Genomic DNA, 24,536 nt, shown 5'->3' on the forward strand with positions numbered 1-24,536 from the left:
AAGTTCAAAAACAGTACAAATGGAAGCAGCTAAAATAACACTTCACAAACATTTTAGGAAACATGACCCAAAACAATGATATATTAAGTCAGTATAATATCCACCAATCCTATCTTATCAGTGGGAGGGGTGTGTTTGTTTCCTCACTGTACAAAATAGTGGCATTCAGGGTTTCAGTGTAGAAAGGAATAGAAGTAAGTCATCTTCAATAGAAAGCCAGGAGCGATACTTTTTTTTGATTGGAGTTAATCCTGAGAAGCCTGACTGGCCACAGTTCGCCCTCCAGGCCAATGGGGGCTGTGGGAAGTGGCGTGGGCCAAGGGACATGCTATGCCGCCCTTCCCGCAGCCCCCATTGGCCTTGAGCAGCGAACCGCAGCCAGTGGGAGCCACGATCAGCCGAACCTGCGAAGGCGGCAGGTAAACAAACCGGTCCGGCGCACCAGGGGCTTTCCCTGAACAAGCCGCAGACTGGCTTTGAAAACCACTGCTTTACCACCCCAGTGTGTTAACGCACGGATCTCAGATCCCACTGATAACCAAAGGTCTATGACTGGCATTTGTGAAAATTTGTGCTGCAGTTCCTCGTCACTTGACAGGTCAATAAGGCTTCCTTCTTTTTAGGACAGCATATTTGTAGGGTTTGCCAGTAACTTTCCACTTGTACAGCAAGACATACATGAACTTCCTCACACAATTCACAGAGTCTTGTGAGCACCGTAGCCCTGGACAGCCACAAACTTCTGCACGTAACAACTGTGTGCAGTTTGCCCCCATCTCTTTGCATAAAATGGCAAAAATCCTTGAATTCACCAGGTGTGACTTTGTACAGTTTCTAATTTTTACTGCAACTGAAAGAACATTGCTCAGATCCTCTGGCATCTGTTTAGCAGCCACTGACTGTCTCTAGATCATAAAATGATTCCAGATTGCTATAGGGGACGTGTCTTGTACCCTTGCGATAAGCCCTCTATGCCATCCCGTCATAGACCATGCTCCATCACTGCAAATTCCAAAACAATGTCCCCGAGCAAGGCCTGTGTCTTGGACAACATTTTTAATACCTTAAAAAGCTCTCTACCAGTTGCTTGTGTCGGAAATGGACAGCAAAGCAGCAATTCCTCTTTTAATTCTGTTGCTGTACCAAAACGAATATACACCTGTAGCTCTGCAGCATTTGATATATCGGTAAACTCATCTGTCTGAATTGAATAATATGGGCTCTGATGAACGTTTTCCAGGAGCTGCTCTTTTACATCAGTGGCCATCTTCGCAATACGGCATGAAACTGTGTCATTAGAAAGTGGGATCACGTCTAACAGTGATGCTGCTTTCTCTCCTCTCATCACTGTGCCCATATGCTGGATATAGGAATTAAACTGTACAATGATGCTAATTATTGGGTCAAAGGAAACACCAAAGCATTAAGACAATTGAGCGATCATACATATAGGAAAGCTAACATGTAAAATGTTTATCAGATGACAGCAACAGGATCAAGATTTAAGCCAGGAATAAGGTTGACAAAATATAAAATACTCTTTTCTGGATACAAACATGGACAGCTACACACATCTGCTATTTCTTGCCATGTGAAATAATTACAAGACTTGGCTTGTGTCATCAGACCTTGCTGCTGTCAATTATTATGCTCAGTACAGTGTTGAAAAACCTTCTAAACTGAGAATTTGTGGTAAGTAAACAACAAAAGGTTAGGAAGTTCAGCTTGGATAAGCATGCGGCATTTATCCATATTGTGTGAGCCTTTGTCGGGGATGGGAGGGAAAGCAAAGAGACCCCTCACCTTGTGCTTGTCCCATAATACTGATGTGGTAAATTGGTTTCCTCCTGTCCTCTAGCAGCAACAGCAGTTGTCAAGGAATGATTGCCTGACATTTCTATTTATCATTTCTGTTCCAGAATTTTTTTGAAGCCCCTGTCCCCAACCCATAGCAGTAGTCTTTGGGAAGGGGCCAGAATCTGCTCTGAGGTTCTTCCCAACTCCACCACTTTTCAGGGATGAAGCCTCTACACCCTTTGGACAAGATATGGGCCACTGCAGTCTCTAAAAGTGTAACAAGTCCTTGCCGCTCACATGGCTGCCTGGGGCAGAGTATGAAAAGAAGGGGAAGGTAGGTCAAAGGGGACCTAAGGCTCGCATTCATGCCAGCTCTCATTGGCTAAGCTGTGCAACCACAGCTGCCCTGCTATTTATACAGGTGCTCAAGCACATGCACATAAGCAGGGCCACTATAGCCCTCATTCACAGTGTAGACGTAGCCGGAGAGAAAAGGTGTGTTCTGTTCCCGTCTGGCTGGCTAAAAAAGGAGAATGCTTATGGGAAATATTGCATAGTGTTTCCCAACTGATTTACTGGGCTTTCTGTCAACCATGAAACAAGCCCTTAAGAAAGGACCTTAAAAGATTAATGGCTGAAGGTTTATTTCCCTTATCTGACTCATGAAAGATCCCACTATTTCCATAGCTCAGATGTATGACTTATTGGCCATAGTTCTAGGTCCACTACTGACCCTTTCAAATTCCACGTGAAAGGTGAGGCTTTCTAGGAGCATCATGCAGTATGAAACATTATTAACACCAATAACATGAGCAGCAGCATCCAGAGGATACTATTAAATGGAGTAAAAGTAATTGATAAAGCGTTGGTGCCCATTTAAGGGGATAACTCAAAGCTGTAAAGTAGGATTATGCTTTCTGCTGAGTTTGCCCTCATTGCTCATACAGACTGAGATTGTGGATATTGCCTTCCTTGTAAACATTACCCCTTTTGGCCATTAGCCAAAATTTGAAGTCTAGGTTTCAATTAGGAGGAGAAATTGATATTGGAGTCAGATATTTCTTTGATGCAATCGTCTTTATTTACAAACCATGTGTCGTCAGATGTTTGGCTACATCTGTGTGTTCTCTCTGCATGCTGCACTGGCTCTGGCCAGAGAGCCCATATAGCAGGCTCCGATCGAACTGCCCCAATAAGACCACAAGACTTGGTTTAGTAGCGAAGGCGTCCGGCCAGGTTTATTGTCGATGAAGCACGGTAATGGCACCTGGCAGACTCTACAAGGATACTAAGACATGTATGCACGTGACAATGGACGCACCTCAGTCAGTGGCGGGACTTTCCACTGTTCCCTAGGCTGGCCAAAGAAACTCCCTCTGAGATACATCTTTACATACTAATGCAAACAAATTACATATTGCCCCTGATGTATCAGGCTGCCACCCTCTGACATAGTAGGGTGCCACCCATTACCTTGTATATGTTGGTTTGATCAAAACATCTCTATCCATCATGCTGTCATCCTGACCTTATCTTTAGGATGGGTCAGTTTGTTTCTATTATCTTTGGGGAATGTGCTGGTGTAGAGGTGTTCTGGTGCCACCTTTCTGGAATGTGTTTGCATATATCTTCTTGTGTGCCTAGAACTACTTAGGAATGTGTGTTTCTGCAATATCAGTCCTATTCTTGCCAGATTCTGTGAGCAGGGACTGCATCTTGCTCACAACTTAACTTTGCTTTATATCAGCAAAGTTTTGATTGCTTTAGCCCAGGCTTCAGGCCTCATACCAGGCCTCTGATCCATGGGCTTATGTTTCAGGCCCTCTTCTTACTACACCATGTACAAAGTCCTATTTCTCTGAACACAGAATGAATCAAAAATCAGGAGACATATCTTTCCTCACAGTTCCAAGACCCTTTCTAGCCAGCACTTAGCTCTAAAGCTCTCTTTCTTGGGGCCACATTCCCAGTGCTTGCTCTGGCTGCATCCTTGGCTTTCTGCTGATTCTCTCCTAGGTTCTCTGCTATTTCTCCTTTCTGTCACAGTGACAGACACATACAACGTCATCAGACAATACTCAAAAAATCTCTGTTCATATGTACTTGTGTTTTGGGTGGAGGCGGCTATTGTTCCTTAGAGGTGCTTAATTGTTTCTTTGATTTATCAAGACTGAAGAGGGGTGCCTACATCCAGCAGTTTCAGCAAGGTTTAATCCGATCCATAACCGCAATGAGAACACATAGCAGTGGTGGACATAATTGAAAATAAATGAGGTTGGGTCATGTTTTTTGCTGCACTGAGATCCACTTAGCAATAGACTTTATGTTTGGGCCTGCTGTTATCTTTTGGTAATGTGCTCTAACTTATGAAATCTAGCTACATTACCTCAGGAACCATATGCCAGATGCAAGCTGACTGAACAGAGTTGTGTGCTGCTTAGATAGGGCTCCCTCCTCCTCCCAACATACGGCACAAAGGAACCGAGAGAGAATCTGGCTCATATTTTCACAGTATTGTTATGATTCATCTCATTTGTTTATTCATTTAAAATTGAAGGAGACAGTTTTTAACAGTATAATTTGTTGGAAAATTAGATAGATAATTTTTTCCAAATCCCAAATATGACTTTTCCTTATTTTAGCAACATGTGATTCATTTGGGTGAATGTCATCTTCAGTAGACACAGTAATTTGCTTTACAATGAATGTCTCATGATCTACTTTGATTTTTAAGTAAAGGATACCTACTTTCTTTAGTATAAGTTTACAGTTTATCCAAAAAAAGCTGATGCTTCTTTCTCAACTGACATATGAAATTTTCAAATCGTTGAAATCATTTGTTACATTCAGTGACATGTTTACCAGAAACTTTTAAAGGGCAAAATATTGAGTGCATACCATATCCAAGGGAGTGCATTCATCTTTGTGCATTTTATTTTTCCCAGTAGACTAAAAATTCATCTGTTTTTATCAACCTAATTCAATTTTAATTGTATTCTATTGTGGGTTTGAATTTAGTTTGACTGTGTCTTTTGATTTATTACTGATGAACAAACCAAAGTACTTTAAATCATCAGGAGTGAATCTGAATTGCCACTTCTCAAAACAGGCTTTGAATCAACCTCTGACAGTCAGTAAGCTTCCTGTTTATTTATTTTATAATTAAACAATATTCCAGATTTCTTAATGAATAGCAATACTGCTGGAACTGTTTTATTTTTCAGTTTCAGAATGAATAGTAGAGTGTCATCAACTAAAGCACATGATTTCTCTATACAGTAGTAATTTTCACCTATGTTGTCACCTGAAATTAGAAAAAAAATCTCAATGGCTTCACTGCATTGTTTTAGGATAACACTGGGCACCCTCTACAGCCAAGGATAAAAGATTTCAGGTATATTTATGATATAGAAGTAAAGCATATGTATTTAATTAATGTTGTAACACAGGCCTCAGACCAACCAAGGCCTCAGGCCTAAAGGAAGACTTGACAGATCCAATTAACAAGTAAGTGACTCTAGAATTTAAGTTGTCACAAGATAGCAATGACAGTATATAACAAGATGTCATAAGAGAGAATACTGAGTTAAGGAACTGTTGCAAAACTGCTGATACTTAGGAAATATACCGGTATATTATAATGTACCAGTTAAAGCCGATTAGTATATTTTCAGGATTTTTTGCTGTCATTGGGTGCCCACAATGTTCTAACCACAAGTTGTGATGGTGATTGAGTAGCATAAATGTTAGTGAGTATAAGGAGAACTAACAAGTTAACCTATAAAAAAGGAGCATCCAAAATTTAGTGACGTGTGGAAGTATAGAAAAAGAAAAAGGGATGAAACTGCCATAAATATGTATGAACCACAGCGGGCATCAATTTAGCACATTATAAAACCTGTATCCCAGCCTGAATGCCTTGGGAGATGCCAAGGTGACATTCACTGGTGATGATGACCATGATGAGGAAGATAATGACACTCCAGGGTTCCACAGCAAAATATGTGAACAATGCTCATCAAAGGGCTAAACACTTTGCACTAACTGTATATCTGCTGAGATATTGGTGGGATTGTTTATCTGCTCCATGGATCTGTTAATAAAGGGACTGGTGATCATTGCAATTGTTTCTCATGTGCTTCTTGGGTCTCTCAGTCTAATGATACTGGTGGTAATCTTCCTGATGCTACAGCAACTCAGGAGACCACACCATTAGTGACCTCTGTGGTCTAAGGTTAATCAATCTACCAATCCATCAATTAGTCTACACCCCAGGAAGTTCTGGTAGATCGAAAAAATAATCTCTGTCCTAATCCCCTTTTACAGGCAAAAAGATCTCTCTGGACCTGGTCAAATCTCTAATTGTTGGAAATTTAAAGGCACCAGATGTTTACCCAAAATAACTAGAGGGGATAGAGGACTTCTTGATGTGTGTCCCTTTTAAGATCTAAAAGCTATTATCCCATTTGTAGATATACTCACTATGCTTTGGCGTACAGAGGCATTGTCCAATCACGGAAAAAAGTATCCACTTCCATCTGTAAAATATGCAGTAGAAAATTCCAACCAACATTACCAAACATTTTTTTTTGTTGGCATCTGGGGAGACCAGCTCAGATTTTTAAAGATATATAGCTGCTGAACCCCTTGGGAGTTAGACACCTAAATATCTGTACAAATCTAGCCCACAGTAACTAAAGGCTTTATTTTATCCTCACATAAAATATCAACTCCCTTGCATCCTCCAGTATCATCTACTTTCCATATAGCCCATTTGCTTAGGAAGGTTTATATTTGGGTGGACCATTTCCAGTCCTCTCATTAAATTCCTATTATTTTGCAGTCTACTCTTAATAAAATTATTGGCTGCTAAATTGAGTAACACGTATATTTTCCTAGATTTAAGAATTTTACAATATTGTAGTAATATTTGTTTAACTGCTTGTTGGAAAAGTTTTTTACCTATTTCTTTAGCAAATAGGCATTTACTCTAATGAAAACCCTTGTGATGCAGGCCTTTTGCTACTTTTCATGGACAGAACCACATTTGTTATTTCTTATTCTGTTATGTTCAATGAGAACCTTTTTTTGTGGTTTCATTAACATGGACATTCTATTTAACAAACAAAAAATAATCTCTTGATGTATGATTTATCCCTTTATTTGTGATCCTTATGATGAATGGTGGTGGTGACTTTTTTATTATACTTTTACCAACATTTGTCTAGAGAACATGTAAAATTATCTTATCTTAAAGGAAGGTTTTCATTTAATCCAATTTTCATATCTACATTGGGTTTTCCTTAAGGGTTTGTCAAGGTTCCTTCCCCACTCTGAACTCTAAGGTACGGATGTGGGGACCTGCATGAAAACCCCCTAAGCTTATTTTTACCAGCTTAGGTTAAAACTTCTCAAAAGGTACAAACTATTTTAGCTTTTGCCCTTGGACTTTTTTTGCTGCCACCACCAAGCGTCTAACAGATATATAACCGGGAAAGAGCCTGCTTGGAAACGTCTTTCCCCCCCCCCCCAAATCCTCCCCAAACCCTACACCCCCTTTCCTGGGGAAGGCTTGATAAAAATCCTCACCAGTTGCATAGGTGAACACAGACCCAAACCCTTGGATCTTAAGAACAATGAAAAAAGCAATCAGGTTCTTAAAAAAAGAATTTTAATAGAAGAAAAAGTAAAAGAATCACCTCTGTAAAATCAGGATGGTAAATACCTTACAGGGTAATCAGATTCAATCACAGAGAATCCCTCTAGGCAAAACCTTAAGTTACAAAAAGACACAAAAACAGGAATATACATTCCATTCAGCACAGCTTATTTTATCAGCCATTTAAACAAAACAGAATCTAATGCATATCTAGCTAGATTACTTACTAAGTTCTAAGACTCCTTTCCTTTTCTGTTCCCGGCAAAAGCATCACACAGACAGAGAGAACCTTTGTTTCTCCCATCCCTCCTGCTTTGAAAGTATCTTGTCTCCTCATTGGTCATTTTGGTCAGGTGCCAGCGAGGTTATCCTAGCTTCTTAACCCTTTACCGGTGAAAGGGTTTTTCCTCTGGCCAGAGGGATTTTAAAAATGTTTACCTTTCCCTTTATATTTATGACAGGGTTTATTTCAACATTTGATCTGAACCCTTTTAAAACAATGGCCTCCTTGTGAAAAATCATTTGACTTCTGTCCATTTCTGTATAAAGTGGGTCATGAGATGAGAGGTAGATGGTTTCAATTTTCTAGAAATATACTGTTTGTGACAGGTTTGTTATCGGTTGCTTCACATACTATATACTGCACTTAATTATGGTATTTTTATTACAACAGATTAAGAGCACTATATCAATGGCTCATTATGCTTGACATCACTTTTCCCCATCGCTATTGTTTATTATATCTAGAATTTTGTGAATTCTGCTTGTTTGGGCTTGCAAACACCAGTCGGTTAAATTTGCAGTGGTTTGAACTGCCTGGATTTCGCTTGGAGGCTTGCTAGAATCTTGGGATTCAGGTAAACTCAAGTGGATATTCTCAAAACTCCCCAGTTATCACATAGTTTACAAAATCCAAGCATTTAGAAAATAGGAAATTAGTATTTAAGTACATCATAAATCATTCACTGCCTACATAAAAGCTAACCACAAACACAGTAGCTGTATTATTCTATTATGACACAATACATTATATTATGCACACTCTTTTGCTTTTTCTCAGTCTGCAAGAGCAGACTAGATACTGTTTTAAATGTAGGAAGGATGCCATTTCTAAACAAGCCTGAACATTTGAACTTGTTCTCCTCTTGTATTCACACTGGCATCTACAGATTCCAAGTCCCGAAGGGACCATTGTGATCATCTAGTCTCACCTCCTATATAAAACAGGCCATAGAACTTCTAGAAATAATTTATAGAGCATATCTTTTTTTAAAAAAAATCCAGTCTTGATTTTAAAATGGTTGGTGGTAGAGAATTCATCACTACCCTTGGCAGGTTGTTCCAATGGTTAATACTTTCACTGTTAAAAATGCGTACTTTATGTCCACTCTGAATTTGTCTAGCTTCAGCTTCCACCCATTGCATTGTGTGATGCCTTTCTCTGCTAGATTGAAAGCCCAGTATTAAATATGTGTTCCCCATCTAGGTATTTAGAGATTAATCAAGTCACCCCTTAATCTTCTTTTTTTAGCTGAATAGATTAAGCTCCTTGAGTCCATTCTTATAAGGCATGTTTTCTAATCCTTTAATCATTTTTGTTTAATTTAATCTCTTCTCTGAACCCTCTCCAATTTATCAACATCCTTCTTGAATTGTAGACAACAGAACTGAACAAAGTATTCCAGCAGTGGCCACACCTGATATTAGTATGTTTATGTATCCAAGGATCACATTAGCCCTTTTGGCCACATCATCACACTGGGAGTGGATGTTTCGCTGATTATCCACCACGACCCCCACATCTTTTTCAGAGGCGTTGCTTCCCAGGATTCAGGCCCCCATCCTGTAAGCACGGCCTACATTGTTTGTTCCTAAATGCATGCATTTATATGTAGCCATATGTCAAGGTTCCTCCCCCACTCTGAACTCTAGGGTACAGATGTGGGGACCTGCATGAAAACCTCCTAAGCTTACTTTTACCAGCTTAGGTTAAAACTTCCCCAAGGTACAAATTAATTTTATCCTTTGTCCTTGGAATATCCAACTCTAACTGGATGTACTGGGAAACGTAGTTTGGACACGTCTTTCCCCCAAAAATCCTCCCAACCCTTGCACCCCACTTCCTGGGAAAGGTTTGGTAAAAATCCTCACTAATTTGCATAGGTGACCACAGACCCAAACCCTTGGATCTGAGAACAATGAAAAAGCATTCAGTTTTCTTACAAGAAGACTTTTAATAGAAATAGAAGTAAAGGAATCACCCCTGTAAAATCACGATGGTAGATACCTTACAGGGTAATTAGATTCAAAACATAGAGAATCCCTCTAGGCAAAACCTTAAGTTACAAAAAAGACACACAGCCAGAAATAGTCATTCTATTCAGCACAGTTCTTTTCTCAGCCATGTAAAGAAATCATAATCTAACACATACCTAGCTAGATTACTTACTAAAAGTTCTAAGACTCCATTCCTGTTCTATCCCAGGCAAAAGCAGCATACAGACACAGACCCTTTGTTTCTCTCCCTCCTCCCAGCTTTTGAAAGTATCTTGTCTCCTCATTGGTCATTTTGGTCAGGTGCCAGCGAGGTTATCTTTAGCTTCTTAACCCTTTACAGGTGAGAGGATTTTTTTACCCTTCTCTTTATATTTATGACCATATAAAAACACATTTAGTTTGCTTGCACCCAGTTTACCAAACAATCCATATTGCTCCATATTAGTGATTTGTCCTCTTCCTTATTTACCACTCCCCTAATTTTTGTGTCAACTGCAAACTTTATCATGAGGATTTTATGTTTGCTTCCAGGTCATTAATAAAATATTAACTGGTAGAAGGGCAAGAACCAATCCCTGCCAGACACCACTAGAAAGACATCTGTTCAATGATAATTCTCCATTTACAATTAACTTGTTAGCCAGCTTTTAATCCATTTAATTAATGCCATATTAATTGTAGATCTTTCAAGATTTTTAATCAAGATGCCACACAATACCCACTCAACTGCCTTGCAAAAGTCTATGTATATTATATCATCACTATTACCTTTATCAACTAAAGTTATATAGGTTGTACAGGATATTGCTATTTTATATGAGTTATGAAAATGGTTTATTTTACATTATTTTCTTGGTATATTCAGGATGTACTGTTACATGCAACATTTACACAATATTGCTGTTTAACAAATAATAAATTAGTAACAATATTTTAGCTTAAAAAAAGATTTGATTAAATACCAATGAAATGAACTGGAAGGCTGTTTGTAAGTCTAAAGTCTCCTTGTATCTCTCTCTCTCTATCTTCCTGTGACCAAGACTTACCAAGTTAGGTGCCCTCTTCCAATGTTAAGTGTGAAACTAGCAAATAATAAGAGTGACACTGTTTTGAATGGGAGGCAGAAACATCTTGTGGGCTGGAGGTTGTGGAAATCTCTCCCTCAAGATTTAAGCTTCACTACAAACCTTACCACCTACAAAACAAAATACAAGACTCATCTCTTCCCTGTAAAGATAATATGTAATTTACAATGAATGAAAACTCATCTGTAAGTGCAGGGAAAGAGAACCTGTGTCTAGACTACCTAGTGAAATAATAAAATTCCATGAGGCACTTGAATATTATGGTAAAGAATGTGGAATAAATACCTGTCAGGTAATCTTACACTAGGATAAGAATAATATCTCCTGGAGGCTCTAGGAGGAATGTGCTCATGGCAGGCCTACTGTCAAGGTTCCTTTCCCACTCTGAACTCTAGGGTACAGATGTGGGGACCTGCATGAAAACCCCCCTAAGCTTATTTTTACCAGCTTAGGTTAAAACTTCCCCAAGGTACAAACTATTTTACCTTTTGCCCCTGGACTTTATTGCTGCCACCACCAAGTGTCTAACAAATATATAACAGGGAAAGAGCCCACTTGGAAACATCTTTCCCCCCAAAGTCCTCCCAAACCCTACACCCCCTTTCCTGGGGAAGGCTTGATAAAAATCCTCACCAATTTGCATAGGTGAACACAGACCCAAATTCTTGGATCTCAAGAACAATGAAAAAGCAATCAGGTTCTTAAAAGAAGAATTTTAATAGAAGAGAACGTAAAAGAATCACCTCTGTAAAATCAGGATTGTAAATACCTTACAGGGTAATCAGATTCAAAACATACAGAAACCCTCTAGGGAAAATCTTAAGTTACAAAAAGACACAAAAACAGGAATATCCATTCCATTCAGCACAACTTATTTTATCAGCTATTTAAACAAAACAAAACTCTAACGCATATCTAACTAGATTGCTTATTAGCCATTTACAAGAGTTCTGACCTGCATTCCTGCTCTTGTTCCAGCAAAAGCAACACACACACCGAGAGAGCCTTTATTTCTCCCCCGCCTCCAGCTTTGAAAGAATCTCGTCTCCTCATTGGTCATTCTGGTCAAGTGCCAGCGAGGTTATCCTAGCTTTTTAACCCTTTACAGGTGAAAGGGTTTTTCCTCTGGCCAGGAGGGATTTAAAGGTGGTTAGCCTTCCCTTTATATTTATGACACCGACCTAAACTTTTTTTTTTTTGAGCAGTGAAGCCTGGCTTCATCCCTGTTCAACTCTCCAAGTACGCTCTGAGGTGCGCGAGAGCACTGGGGACATGGCTACATCCTCATAGCCATTCAGTTCTAGTGACACCCACTTCTTGCAGCTTGTCCTTGGGGAGTGCAGACACACTGTGGCTGCCTCCTCAATGGGACCAATCAAGGTAAAACGTATTCCTCACCAACACAATCGCCCTGGGGCAGCAGTAATATGAGCCATAGTTATCAAATCAAAACAAATATTTACATTAGTTCATTGGTTTTATTATATTGGGCCAGCTGCTCAGCTGAGTTTACACTGAGCTGAGCAGAGAAGGAGCTGGGGGAAAAGAAGCTACCTTGTTGCTGGCCTGGGGACTAAAACAGCACTGGGTTCAACTTAGACCAACTCTTAGACCACTTTAAGTTGAACTGGCTGCAGAAGTCCTACAGAACTGCACTGCAAAGGAGTCACAGCCAAGATTAAGCCTTTGGACCTCTTTGCTCCAATAAAATAATGTAGCTGGTACACAGTTTTCAACATTTATACTATAAATGGAAAACTTGGCAGAAATTAAGTAGATAATGAAGTTTCTGTGGCTAGGATAATTGAACAGCCCAAATGCAGAATGGTAAACTATGGCACTATAAAGTTAACAGACTTACCTGCTAAAGGTTCTTGAGTTAGACTTTGACAAAACCTCGAATAATGCCTCTGTGTCCCAGTTTCCTCTAACCAGTAGACTACAGCTATTGTACACTGTCAAGGTTCCTCCCCCACTCTGAACTCTCGGGTACAGATGTGGGGACCTGCATGAAAAACCTCCTAAGCTTATCTTTACCAGCTTAGGTCAAAACTTCCCCAAAGTACAAAATATTACACCAGTTATCCTTGGACTGGCCGCTACCGCCACCAAACTAATACTGGTTACTGGGGAAGAGCTGTTTGGACGCGTCCTTCCCCCCAAAATACTTCCCAAAACCTTGCACCCCACTTCCTGGACAAGGTTTGGTAAAAAGCCTCACCAATTTGCCTAGGTGACTACAGACCCAGACCCTTGGATCTTAAGAACAATAAACAATCCTCCCAACACTTGCACCCCCCCCTTTCCTGGGAAATGTTGGATAAAAAGCCTCACCAATTTGCATAGGTGACCACAGACCCAAACCCTTGGATCTGAGAACAATGAAAAAGCATTCAGTGTTTTACAAGAAGACTTTTAATAAAAAATAGAAGTAAATAGAAATAAAGAAATCCCCCCTGTAAAATCAGGATGGTAGATATCTTACAGGGTAATTAGATTCAAAAACATAGAGAACCCCTCTAGGCAAAACCTTAAGTTACAAAAAAGATACACAGACAGAAATAGTTATTCTATTCAGCACAATTCTTTTCTCAGCCATTTAAAGAAATCATAATCTAACACATACCTAGCTAGATTACTTACTAAAAGTTCTAAGGCTCCATTCCTGGTCTATCCCTGGCAGAAACCAGCATACAGACAGACACAGACCCTTTGTTTCTCTCCCTCCTCCCAGCTTTTGAAAGTATCTTGTCTCCTCATTGGTCATTTTGGTCAGGTGCCAGCGAGGTTACCTTTAGCTTCTTAACCCTTTACAGGTGAGAGGAGCTTGCCCCTGGCCAGGAGGGATTTCAAAGGGGTTTACCCTTCCCTTTATATTTATGACATACACTAAGAAGGAAAAGCTGATAATGGAAATTAGAAATTCCATAATCCCTATTTTGTATGTCTAGTTAGATCAAACTAATATTTAAGGCAGAAAGATATATCTGAATCTCTATAGAAAATGTTACAGATTAGTTAAATGAATCATAGAACATTAGGGTTGGAAGGGACCTCAGGAGGTCATCTAGTCCAACCCCCTACTCACAGCAGGATAAACACCAACTAAATCACCCCAGCCAGGGCTTTGTCAAGCCAGGTCTTAAAAACCTCTGAGGATGGAGATTCCACCATCTTCCTAGGTAACCCATTCCAGTGCTTCTTCATCCTCCTAGTGAAATAGTGTTTCCTAATATCCAACCTAGACCTCCCGCATTGCAACTTGAACATTACTCCTTGTTCTGCCATCTGCCACCACTGAGAAGAGCCGAGCTCCATCCTTTTTGGAACCCCCCTTCTGGTGGTTGAAGGCTGCTACCAAATCCCCTCCTCACTCCTCTCTTCTGCAGACTAAATAAGCCCAGTTCCCTCAGCGTCTCCTCATAAGTCATGTGCCCCAGCCCCCTAATCATTTTGGTTGCTCTCTGTTGGACTCTAATTTGTCCAAATCCTTTCTGTAGTGGGGGGCCCAAAACTGGATTCAGTACTCCAGATTTCGCCTCACCAGTGCTGAATAGAGGGGAATACTCACTTCCCTCGATCTGCTGGCAATGATCCTACTAATGCAGCCCAATATACCATTAGCCTTCTTGACTTCAAGGGCACACTGTTGACTCGTATCCAACTTCTCGTCCACTGTAATCCATAGGTCCTTTTCTGAAGAACTGCCACTTAGCCAGTCAGTCCCCAGCTGTAGCAGTGGATGGGATTCTTCCATCCTAAGGGCAGGACTCTGCACTTGTCCTTCTTGAACCTCATCAGATTTCTTTTGGCCCAGTCCTCCAATTTGTCGAAGTCACTCTGGACCCAATCCCTATCTTCCAGCGTATCTACCTCTCCTCGCACAGCTTAGTGTCATCCGTGAACTTCTTCAGAATTCAGTCCATCCCATCCTCCAGATCATTAATGAAGATGTTGAACAAAACTGGCTCCAGGACTGACCCTTGGGGCACTCCGCTTGATACTGGCTGCCAACAAGACATCAAGCCGCTGATCACTACCCATTGAGCCCAATGATCTAGCCAAATTTCTATCCACCTTATAGTCCATTCATCCAATACATACTTTAACTTGCTAGCAAAAATACTGTAGGAGACCGTATCAAAAGCTTTGCTAAAGTCAAGGTATATCACATACATTACTTTCCCAATATCCACAGAGCCAGCTATCTCATCATAGAAGGCAATCAGGTTGGTCAGGCATGACATGCCCTTGGTGAATCCATTTTGACTGTTCCTGATCACCTTCCTCTTCTCTGAGTGCTTCAAAATGAATTCTTTTCGGATCTGCTCCAAGATTTTTCCAGAGACAGGGGTGAGGCTGTCTGTAGTTCCCTGGATTCTCCTTCTTCCCTTTTTAAAAGATGGATACTATATTTGCCTTTTTCTAATCGTCCAGGACCTCTCCTGATCACCACAGCCAAGTAGCTTAAGCCAACCGTCCTTAACCTGTCCTTTCACCATTGAGAGCTGCTCACCTCCTCCCCATATTGTGTTGCCCAATGCAGCAGTCTGGGAGCTGACCTGGTCTGTGAAGAGAGAGGAAAAAAACCATTGAGTACTTCAGCTTTTTCCGAATCATCTATTGCTAGGTTGCCTCCCCCATTCAGTAAAGGTTCCACACTTTCCCTGACCTTTTTCTTGTTGCTAACATATCTGTAGAAATCCTTCTTGTTACTCTTCACATCCCTTGCTTGCTGCAACTCCAATTGTACTTTGGCCTTCCTGATTACACCACTGCATGTTCGAGCAATATTTTTATACTCCTCTCTAGTCATTGGTCCAAGTTTCCACTTCTTGTAAACTTCCTTTTTCTGTTTATGCTCAGCGAAGATTTCTCTATTAAGCCAAGCTGGTCACCTGCTATATTTGCTATTCTTTCTGCACATTGGGATGGTTTGTTCCTGCGCCCTCAAGAAGGCTTCTTTAAAATACAGTCAGCTCTCCTGGACTTCTTTCCCCCTTATATTAGCCTCTTAGGGGATCCTGCCCATCAGTTCCCTAAGGGAGTCAAAGTTTGCTTTTCTGAAGTCTATGGTCCATATTCTGCTGCTCTCCTTTCTTCCTTTTGTCCGGATCCTGAACTGGACCATCTCATGATCACTGCTGCCCAGTTTGCCACCCACTTCTACTTCCCCTACCAATACTTTCCTGTTTGTGAGTAGCAGGTCAAGAAGAGCACCACCTATAGTTGGTTGGCACTTGTACCAGGAAGTTGTCCCCAACACTCTCCAAAAACTTCCTGGATTGTCTGTGCACTGCTGTATTGCTCTCCCAGCAGATGTCAGGGTGACTGAATTCCCCTATGAGAACCAGGGCCTGTGAACTGGAAACTTCTGTTAGTTGTCTGAAGAAAGCCTCATCTACCTCATCCTCCTGGTCAGGTGGTCTATAGCAGACACCCACCACAGGATTACCCTTGTTACTCTCACCTCTAAACTTAACCCAAAGACTCTCAGCAGACTTTTCTCCAGTTTCATACTGGAGCTCTGAGCAATCATACTGCTTTCTTACATACAGTGCAACTCCTCCACCTTTTCTCCCCTGCCTGTCCTTCCTGAACAGTTTAAACCCATCCACGATAGTGCTTCAGTCATGTGAGTTACCCCACCAAGTCTCTGTTATTCCAATCACATCATAGTTCCTTGACTGTGCCAGGACTTCCAATTCTTCCTGCTTGTTTCCCAAGCTTCTTGAGTTCATGTACAGGCACCTAATATAACTACCCGATTGCCCCACTTTCTCAGTATGAATCATGAGGCCTCCCCTGTTGCAACCTCCTCCTTGTGTTTCCTCCCGGTATCCCACTTCCCCACTTATCTCTGGGCTTAGGTCACCGTCCCCTGGTGAACCTAGTTTAAATCCCTCCTCACTTGGTTAGCAAGCCTGCCTGCGAAGATGCTCTTCCCTCTCTTCGTTAGGTGGATCCCATCTCTTCTTAGCAATCCATCTTCCTGGAAGAACATCCCATGGTTGAAGAATCCAAAGCCCTCTCTCTGACATCACCTGCGCAACCACGCATTTACTTCCACAATACAACGGTCCCTACCTGGGCCTTTTCTTCAACAGAGGAAGGACAAGAACATAACTTGCACCTCAAACTCCTTTATCCTTCTTCCCGGAGCCACATAGTCTCAAGGTCATTCGTGGCAGTATCATTGGTGCCCACGTGGAGAAGTAGGAACGGTTAGCAGTCCAAGGGCTTGATCAGTCTTGGGAGACACTCCGTCACTTTCTGACTTCTAGCTCCAGGCAAGCAGCACACTTCGAGTTTCCCGGTCTGGATGGCGGATGGAGGACTCCGTCCCCCTTAGGAGGGAGTCCCTGACCACCACCTCCCGTCTCCTCCTCTTGGGAGTGGTGGTCGTGGAACCCGCACCCCTAGGAGAATGCATCCCATGCCTTCCAGTCCTTCTCATCCGTTCCCTCAGGTGGCTCTTCCAAACCATTCTCCGCAGTAGTACCTTTGCAGAAATATCTGAAAACAGTTTCTTACCTCTATCTGCATTGGGGGTACATGGGTTCTCCTCTTTCTGCCAATTTTCTTCCCTGCTCTTCATTTCCTTCTCTGATTCCTCAGCATGCTGTGCCTGCAGTACCAAATGCTCACTTTATCCAGAAAGTCTTCGTTTTCTCTGATGCAACACAGGGGTTGATAGTTGGGTCTCTAGTCCTTGAACCTTCTCTTCCAATATGGAGACCAGCTTGCACTTCATACAGACAAAGTCGGGTCTATCCTCTGGGAGAAAGACAAACATGGCACATCCCGTGCAGGTCACAACAGCTGATCGCTCACTATCCATATTGTCTTTCTTCTAAGAGCCTCTTCAGACATTGTATTTACTGCTCTCAGAAGCCTGAAAGGCAAAAACTCTGTGGGAACTCCCTGCAGGCGAACTCCCAGGCAAACTCTCTCTGCTACTCTGAAATCTCTCTGTTTGCTTCCCTTCTGTTCGCAGCAGTTTGCAGTGAGTTCCTTTTTTAAAAGCATGCTTTTCATTATCATATTTGCAGGTCTGGATGTGAAATGACAGAGCTATTATTGGTAGCACTGGTTTTTATCTTCTGAAGGGCATTTGAACTAAAGCCATGCAAAACTTTTGTAACAAATTCTGAAACCAAGCCTTGCTGGGCTTCAGGTCTTGTTACAAATGAGTTGTACGAAAACTAAGACTCATTGAGGCCTTGCTTTTTGGGGGGAGAAAGGGAGGGTGGGGGCTCTGGCAAGGTCTACACATCAGTTTTTGTAACATTATGATCTATTTCCTTCCATCATAAAAATGTTGCAGCATTAACAGGAAATTAAAGTATATTAAAAAGTTGTCAATCTGAGGGTATGTTTAAACTTAAACAGCTACAGTGGCACAGCTGCAGTTACACCACTGTAGCCCTTCAGTATTGACACTGCCTATGCTAATGGAAGAGGTTCTCCCAGTGGCATAGGTAATCCACCTCTCCTGTAGATCTAGCACTGTCTACACTGGGACTCAGGTCGGCCTAGCTAAGTCTCTCAGGGGTGTGGATTTTTTACACCTCTGAGATACACAGCTATATGGATATAAATTCCTAGTCTTAAATTTTCAGCTCTGTAAAGCAAATAGGTTTTTCTTCCAAGCATAATCTTGAAGAATTTTCTTAGTAGGCATGAGGCTTTCTAGGTTTATACCGGTTTAGTCCTCAGAAGAATAGAATAAGAAAAGGCTCTCATTAAATATACCACATTCCTTCAGGTCTCATTCAATTTTTTTTAAAATCTAATATGCAATATAGTATTTAAGAATATTCATCTGAATAAGGACAATGGATTTGATTTGACATTCACTATCCTTTTTATTTTCTGTGAACATCTGTACAAAATGACTTTTTGTTTGAAAGAGCATTCAAGGAAGGCAAAAGTCTTCTGACTTTTCATGCAAATGTGTTTGTGGCCTGGTCTACAGCTAAAACTCAGGTAGACTTAGCTATGGCACTCAATGCCTCGGAGCAATGTAGTGATGCCAACTAGCAGTGTAGACACAGCTAGGTTGATGGAAAAAGGCTTCCTTTGATCTAGCTACCATTGGTGGAGTTTGTACAGTGAAAGAACACCACCTTCTGTTGCTGTTGTCTGTGTCTACACTACTGAGTTATAGCGCAATAGGTACGGCACTGTAGGTATCCCATTGTTGTGCCTGCAGTGTGGACAGGCCTGTGTAAAAGTTCGTGCTCAGTATCCACACAACCATCATGACATCTTTTTGACTTCCCTATTGCTGTTGATCAGGGGTGAAAGTAAGATAAAATACTTAACAGTATGGGAGCCCGGTTCTGGGCCCCTGGAAGGGGCAGGGCCTTGGGCAGAAGGGGCGGGATTTGGTGGGGGGTCAGCTTCCCCCAGTCAGCCCTTCCATGCTGCCTGGCCCATGCCACCCAGGGCTCCAGCGGCGATTTAAAATCGCTGGACCCCAGGACAACTGCCCCTTTTGCCCCCCTCCATCAGCGGCCCTGGTGATGGGGAGGGGGAGCAAAAGGGGCAACGACGTTAAAATGCTGTCACGGCAGCGCTTTAACGTGGGTGGTGTATGGGCTGGTACTGGCAGCCACTTCTTACCGGTACCGGCCCACTTTCACCTCTGCTGTTGATATAAGTTTGAGTTATCCAATGCAGCAGCAGAAACAATGCAATATAACTTCTTGTGACCACACATGAATAAAAAACAAAATCAAGCAGGCAGTTTTGTAAACACCATAGAGGCTAAAATTTGTTTGCATAAAGGATTCTGTTAAAACTGTTATGACTAAAGAGTATCAATCACCAAAAGCAGGAGTATCAGCAGAATATTCATGAATAGAAGAAAGGCCTAAATTCATAAGCAGAAATGTTGCTGACAGCCAACAGGTGATGTAAGTAACACAGTGTCTACACAGACACTGTCACACTAACTATATCGGTCTAAGTGCTATGCCTCTCACAGAGGTGAAGCTATTAGGTTGGTGTAGTGGGCGACTTACACTTATGGGAGCAGCATTGTAGTGTAGACACTTACATAGATAGGGCAGCTCATATTGACCTATGTCCACCTAACTATGCAGTATAGACCAAGCCTGAGAAAGAGATAGCTGTATCCTTTCTTCTCAGCCACCAATCTAAGAGCTCAAAAGACAATGGGTCTAGGTCTCATTTACACCAAGGGCTCTTTACATTTACATCCAATGTAAGAGGGGCTTACTATAAGCAAGAATAAGGGCCTATGAAACAAATGTCACCAGAGATGTGTCCAAACAAGAAAATTTTGATTCCGATCTAAATTTACCAGAACTTAAAGTTTGAAAATAGTTGGGAAAGGTCAGTATCCAATTCTTATTATAGCTAAAATCCTGAGATTCTCCTGCAGCTGTCACTTTGTCCTAATTCAGGCAAACACCTTTTAAATGCTTTGGGAGTTAGCTGAGAAATGGCTACATAATTATCACATAATCTGTATGGTAAGCAAAACAGAACAAAAAACAACCAAACAAAAGCAACCAAATAAAATAAAATCCTAACCTCTTAAATAAATAGCTAAATAAATCAATGAATGTGGTGAACTATATTTGAAAATAAAGTTTGTCATTCCAATAGGCATTTGAGGGCCTACTGTAAATGGCCAGCACTCTTGCTAAAGAAAGGACATAATGTGTTATGTCTCCGCTTCCTTGATATATTGGGAGCCCAGACGGAGGGAAAGCGAGCAAGCTTTCACCTCTCTTTAATGTGGCACTTGTTTCACAATCATCAGAGGAACTCTAATTTTCATTTATCAATTAAATATTTAAAAAGACTGTCTTACTGGCATGATAAAATGGACTGGAAACTTGGTTACAGTCTGTTGTACTTTTCGTTTATTGAGCCAGGATCATACATGCTGTTCTGCTCTTAGCTAGATGATCACCACCACCTATGCCACATGTAATGATGCCCTTTCGCTTTCCCAGTATGCTTTCCAAAGTTCAATTTAGTTTTTGCTCCCTACATTTTAAGTATTTTGAGTTTAAAATTTTGTATTTTATTTATTTTTACTGTTTGCTCCTTCTGATTGCTAAGACAAACAGCGCTGCCTACTCAGGCAGTCTTTCCTGATCTGAACTTGTGTGTGAATGTGACACAAACGAAATGTGAATGAGATCTGCCTGGTTCTCTTATTTTTTTCCTTTCTAAATCCCTGCTACATCCTATCCACCCACTTAACCCATAGAGCAGAAAGAAAACAAGCCCCTCTCTTGCTCGCATTCGTTGTTCGTTCTTGTTTCATTTACACCCCTTTTGTCGCCTTTCTTTAGCACGACTGGAGTACTGGGGAGAGGCAGCAGACTCAATTAGGGGCTTCAGCGGAGAAGCAACAGTTCCCTGGCAACCAAGGACATGTGATCCCAGTTACATATAAAATCCTGAGCAGGTGAGCAGAACTGTCTAAAGGAGGTATAAGGACAACCTGGGCAGGATTTTGAAAGCAGAGGGATGGTCTTATGTTTATGGCATGAGCTTGAGATTTGGGAAAGCCAGGTTCAATTCCCTGTTCTGCCACAGACTTCCTGGGTGACCTGGGGCAAATCACTGAGCTACCTACAGACCGCAGCTTGGAATGTGTTTCCCAGCATGGGGAGACAGACACCTGCTATATCTGCTTAAGCTAGAACACTAAAAATAGCAGCATAGTCAGGGTGATCACGGATGACGGCTTGGGCCAGCTGCCTGACTACATACCCCAGGGGTGCAGGCTGGTTTGTACGCAGGCAGCTAGCCCAAGCTGGGGCCCATGCTGCCCTGGTGAGACTGCTATTTCTAGCATGCTAGCTCACACAGAGCTAGCACCTGGCTGTGTACCTGCACTGGAAAGCACATTCCCAGCTGCAGTGCAGACATACCCTGAGTTTCTCTGTGCCTCAACTCCCTGTCTGTAAAAATAAATTTAAAAAAGAGATAATTCTTCCCTGTGTCATAGGGGTGTAGTCTGACTAAATGCATTACAGATTGTGAGGTTCTCACATCCTACGACAAACTGACAGAACCATCTCTGTAGCCAGTGCAAAATATGTCCTCTCCTCAAACCTTTGAGAAACTAGCAAAGCCCTGCTTGAGGAATATAAAGTGGTTTTCATAGATTTTAAAGCCAGAAGGGACCATTATGTTGCGATTGTCTAGTCTGACCTCCTGATTTGGATTTTTTTCTAAAAAATTAGACTATAGTATAAACAGGAATTAATTCACGTAAATCCTATGTCTTGTGTTATGCAGAATGTCAGAGTAGATGACTGCCCTCCCTGGTCCCTTCTGGCTTTATAACCTATAACACTGGCCACAGAACCTCACCCAGTAATTTCTGCTTCAAACTCATAACTTCTGTTTGAGCTACAGCATATCTTTTAGAAAGATGTCTCAATTTAAAGACCTCAGTGATAGAGAGTCTACAGCATCCGTGGGTAAGTTGTCCCAGTTGTTAATTACTCTCACTGTTAAAAACTTTGCACTAATCATTTCCGGTCTGAATTTCTCTCGCTTCAGCTTCCAGCTATTCGCAGAAAGAAGTCACAATTAGATACAACTTAAAGAGCATTTGTCTCCTAAATCTATTGAGGCATCTCTCCGTTTTCAAAAGCATTGAACACACAAAAAGGTGCTATTGAGGTCAAAGGTCCCAATACAGATTTAGGAGCTTAATTTTAGGATTCTATTTTTCAAAAAATTTGGTGTAAAATATTGTGAACCTAAGTACGGTTTCCATTGGAGTCACTGGCAAAACTTCCATTCGCTTCAAAGGGAGCCTGGTTTTGTGTGCGTTGGGCACTGAACAACCCTTTGTGCCCTCAAAAATCACCCTATTAGTCTGATATTTTCTGGATTTGATAGTCACTTTACCTTGTGAGTTTCATTGCAGCAGCCAGTGTCAAAGGAACTGGAAACGTTGAATGCCTCTAAATAAAATAAGAGGATAGCAGGCAAACATGACATCTGTCACTTGCTGTTTGAATACCTCCATGAACTATAAAGATGAATCAAAAGAGAAAAAATGCTAAGGATTCACTCTCAGTAATCAATGACAACACATCACATAACTGATCCTTACAATATCTTGCAGGGCCACTGACAGAGCACTGGATTTGCTGAATAACATTCTTCCTCAAAAGAAAAAAAAGGAAGTGATTTTATTTTAGGATCAGTACGTATAGGGGAAGCTATACTCCCTACACACACTACTAATCTGCTGCTACAAGTGAAGCCACACATTTCCTTCCTTGCTTCCATGATGGACAGCAGAGCAGCTGGCTGCAGGAGCAGATTTATGTACAGGGCTTCATAATGACCACCAGTCCAAGCTTCTCTTTTCTGGTCCCTTGAGTCAGCTTTGGGTGGCACTAAAGGATAGGTCCATCCTGGCAGCATCTAGCCTTGGGAAGAGCAGAGAAATGGGGAGAGGGAAACAGGGCTCCCAGAAAGAAAGACTGAATGGGGGGCGGGGAGGAGACAAGTCAGCAAACATAAAAAGCAATCAGTGAATATAAGAAAAATACCACAAACTAGGAAAATGACTAGGAGGGGAAAGAGAAACGTAAAAGGAGAAATGATAGAGAAAAGTAACAGAAAAAAGGAGAGATGATAGCAGCTGTGTCAGCATATGAAACAAAGCAATTTGTGTTACCCATCCACTAACCTGTTCAAGGACAGCACCAATAAAGAGATCGTAGACCACATCAGTGAAGAGAAACCCCTGTTTTTCTTCTGTCTTTGACCCACAGTGTGACTGAACTTTTGTTCTTTTGGCACCTTAATTAGTAAATAATAGCTCCTTGGTAAGGTGAATTTGTTTCTTTTTAGGCTATTGAAATATTTGGTGAAGATTTGGAAGTTTCATTGTTTCCAATGATTTACACATTATGAATGGTAAAATTCACTCACTTCATATCTCCTGCTGGCAGACTCCGGAATATTGGTCATTATCTTCCTTACTGGTGCCATCATCACCCAGGATTGTCTTCCTGGTGTCTCCCTGTGTGTCTTCCTCCCAGCACACAACTGGGCAATGTATTGCAGCCTCTCCTCCATGATGTGCCATTCAGAATTCCTCAGTGATTTCATTTGAAATGAAAGGAGTTTCCATCTCAGGAAGCTCATTTATAGTTCCACTGACATTCATTCCCATAGACACTGGTGGAGCTTTAGGAGTTTTTTTTTTTTGATGATCGTACTTGCTGTATTTTGATGCCTTTATTTTATTTTGTCTTTCTTAGTGAATGTTTGGACCTTCTAATCTTAAGAGTAACCTGTCCAAATCCTCTCTCTTGTCAGCTGACTTTAGGATACAGTGTGCTGACAAACAAACACACAAATACTACTTCTAGACTAGGATTTCAAGATTGTTCAATTTGAGCCTAAATCTGCTTGTAGTCCGTTGCGGGGAGTGGCTCCTCCTCCTCCGGGTCTGCGGGCAGCCAATCCGCTCCACTACGTCTCCGGGGGTCGCTTGACATGGGGAATCAGCGGGGCGATGGGAGACATGAGCTCGGGCCTATAGTCAGGGATGAGCAATAAACACAGTTATGGAGCCCCAGCCCCTGGTTGGGGCGGTGCAGCAAAGAGGCTTGTGCTCAGGCCTGTACTTAGGCTGGGCAGCAAACAGTTAATGAGCCCAGGATCTAGTTCAGTCACTCAGCTCCAACCTGCAC

Source organism: Lepidochelys olivacea (assembly GCF_965140295.1).
Source record: "Lepidochelys olivacea isolate rLepOli2 genome assembly, chromosome: 5".
Classification (NCBI taxonomy): domain Eukaryota; kingdom Metazoa; phylum Chordata; order Testudines; family Cheloniidae; genus Lepidochelys; species Lepidochelys olivacea.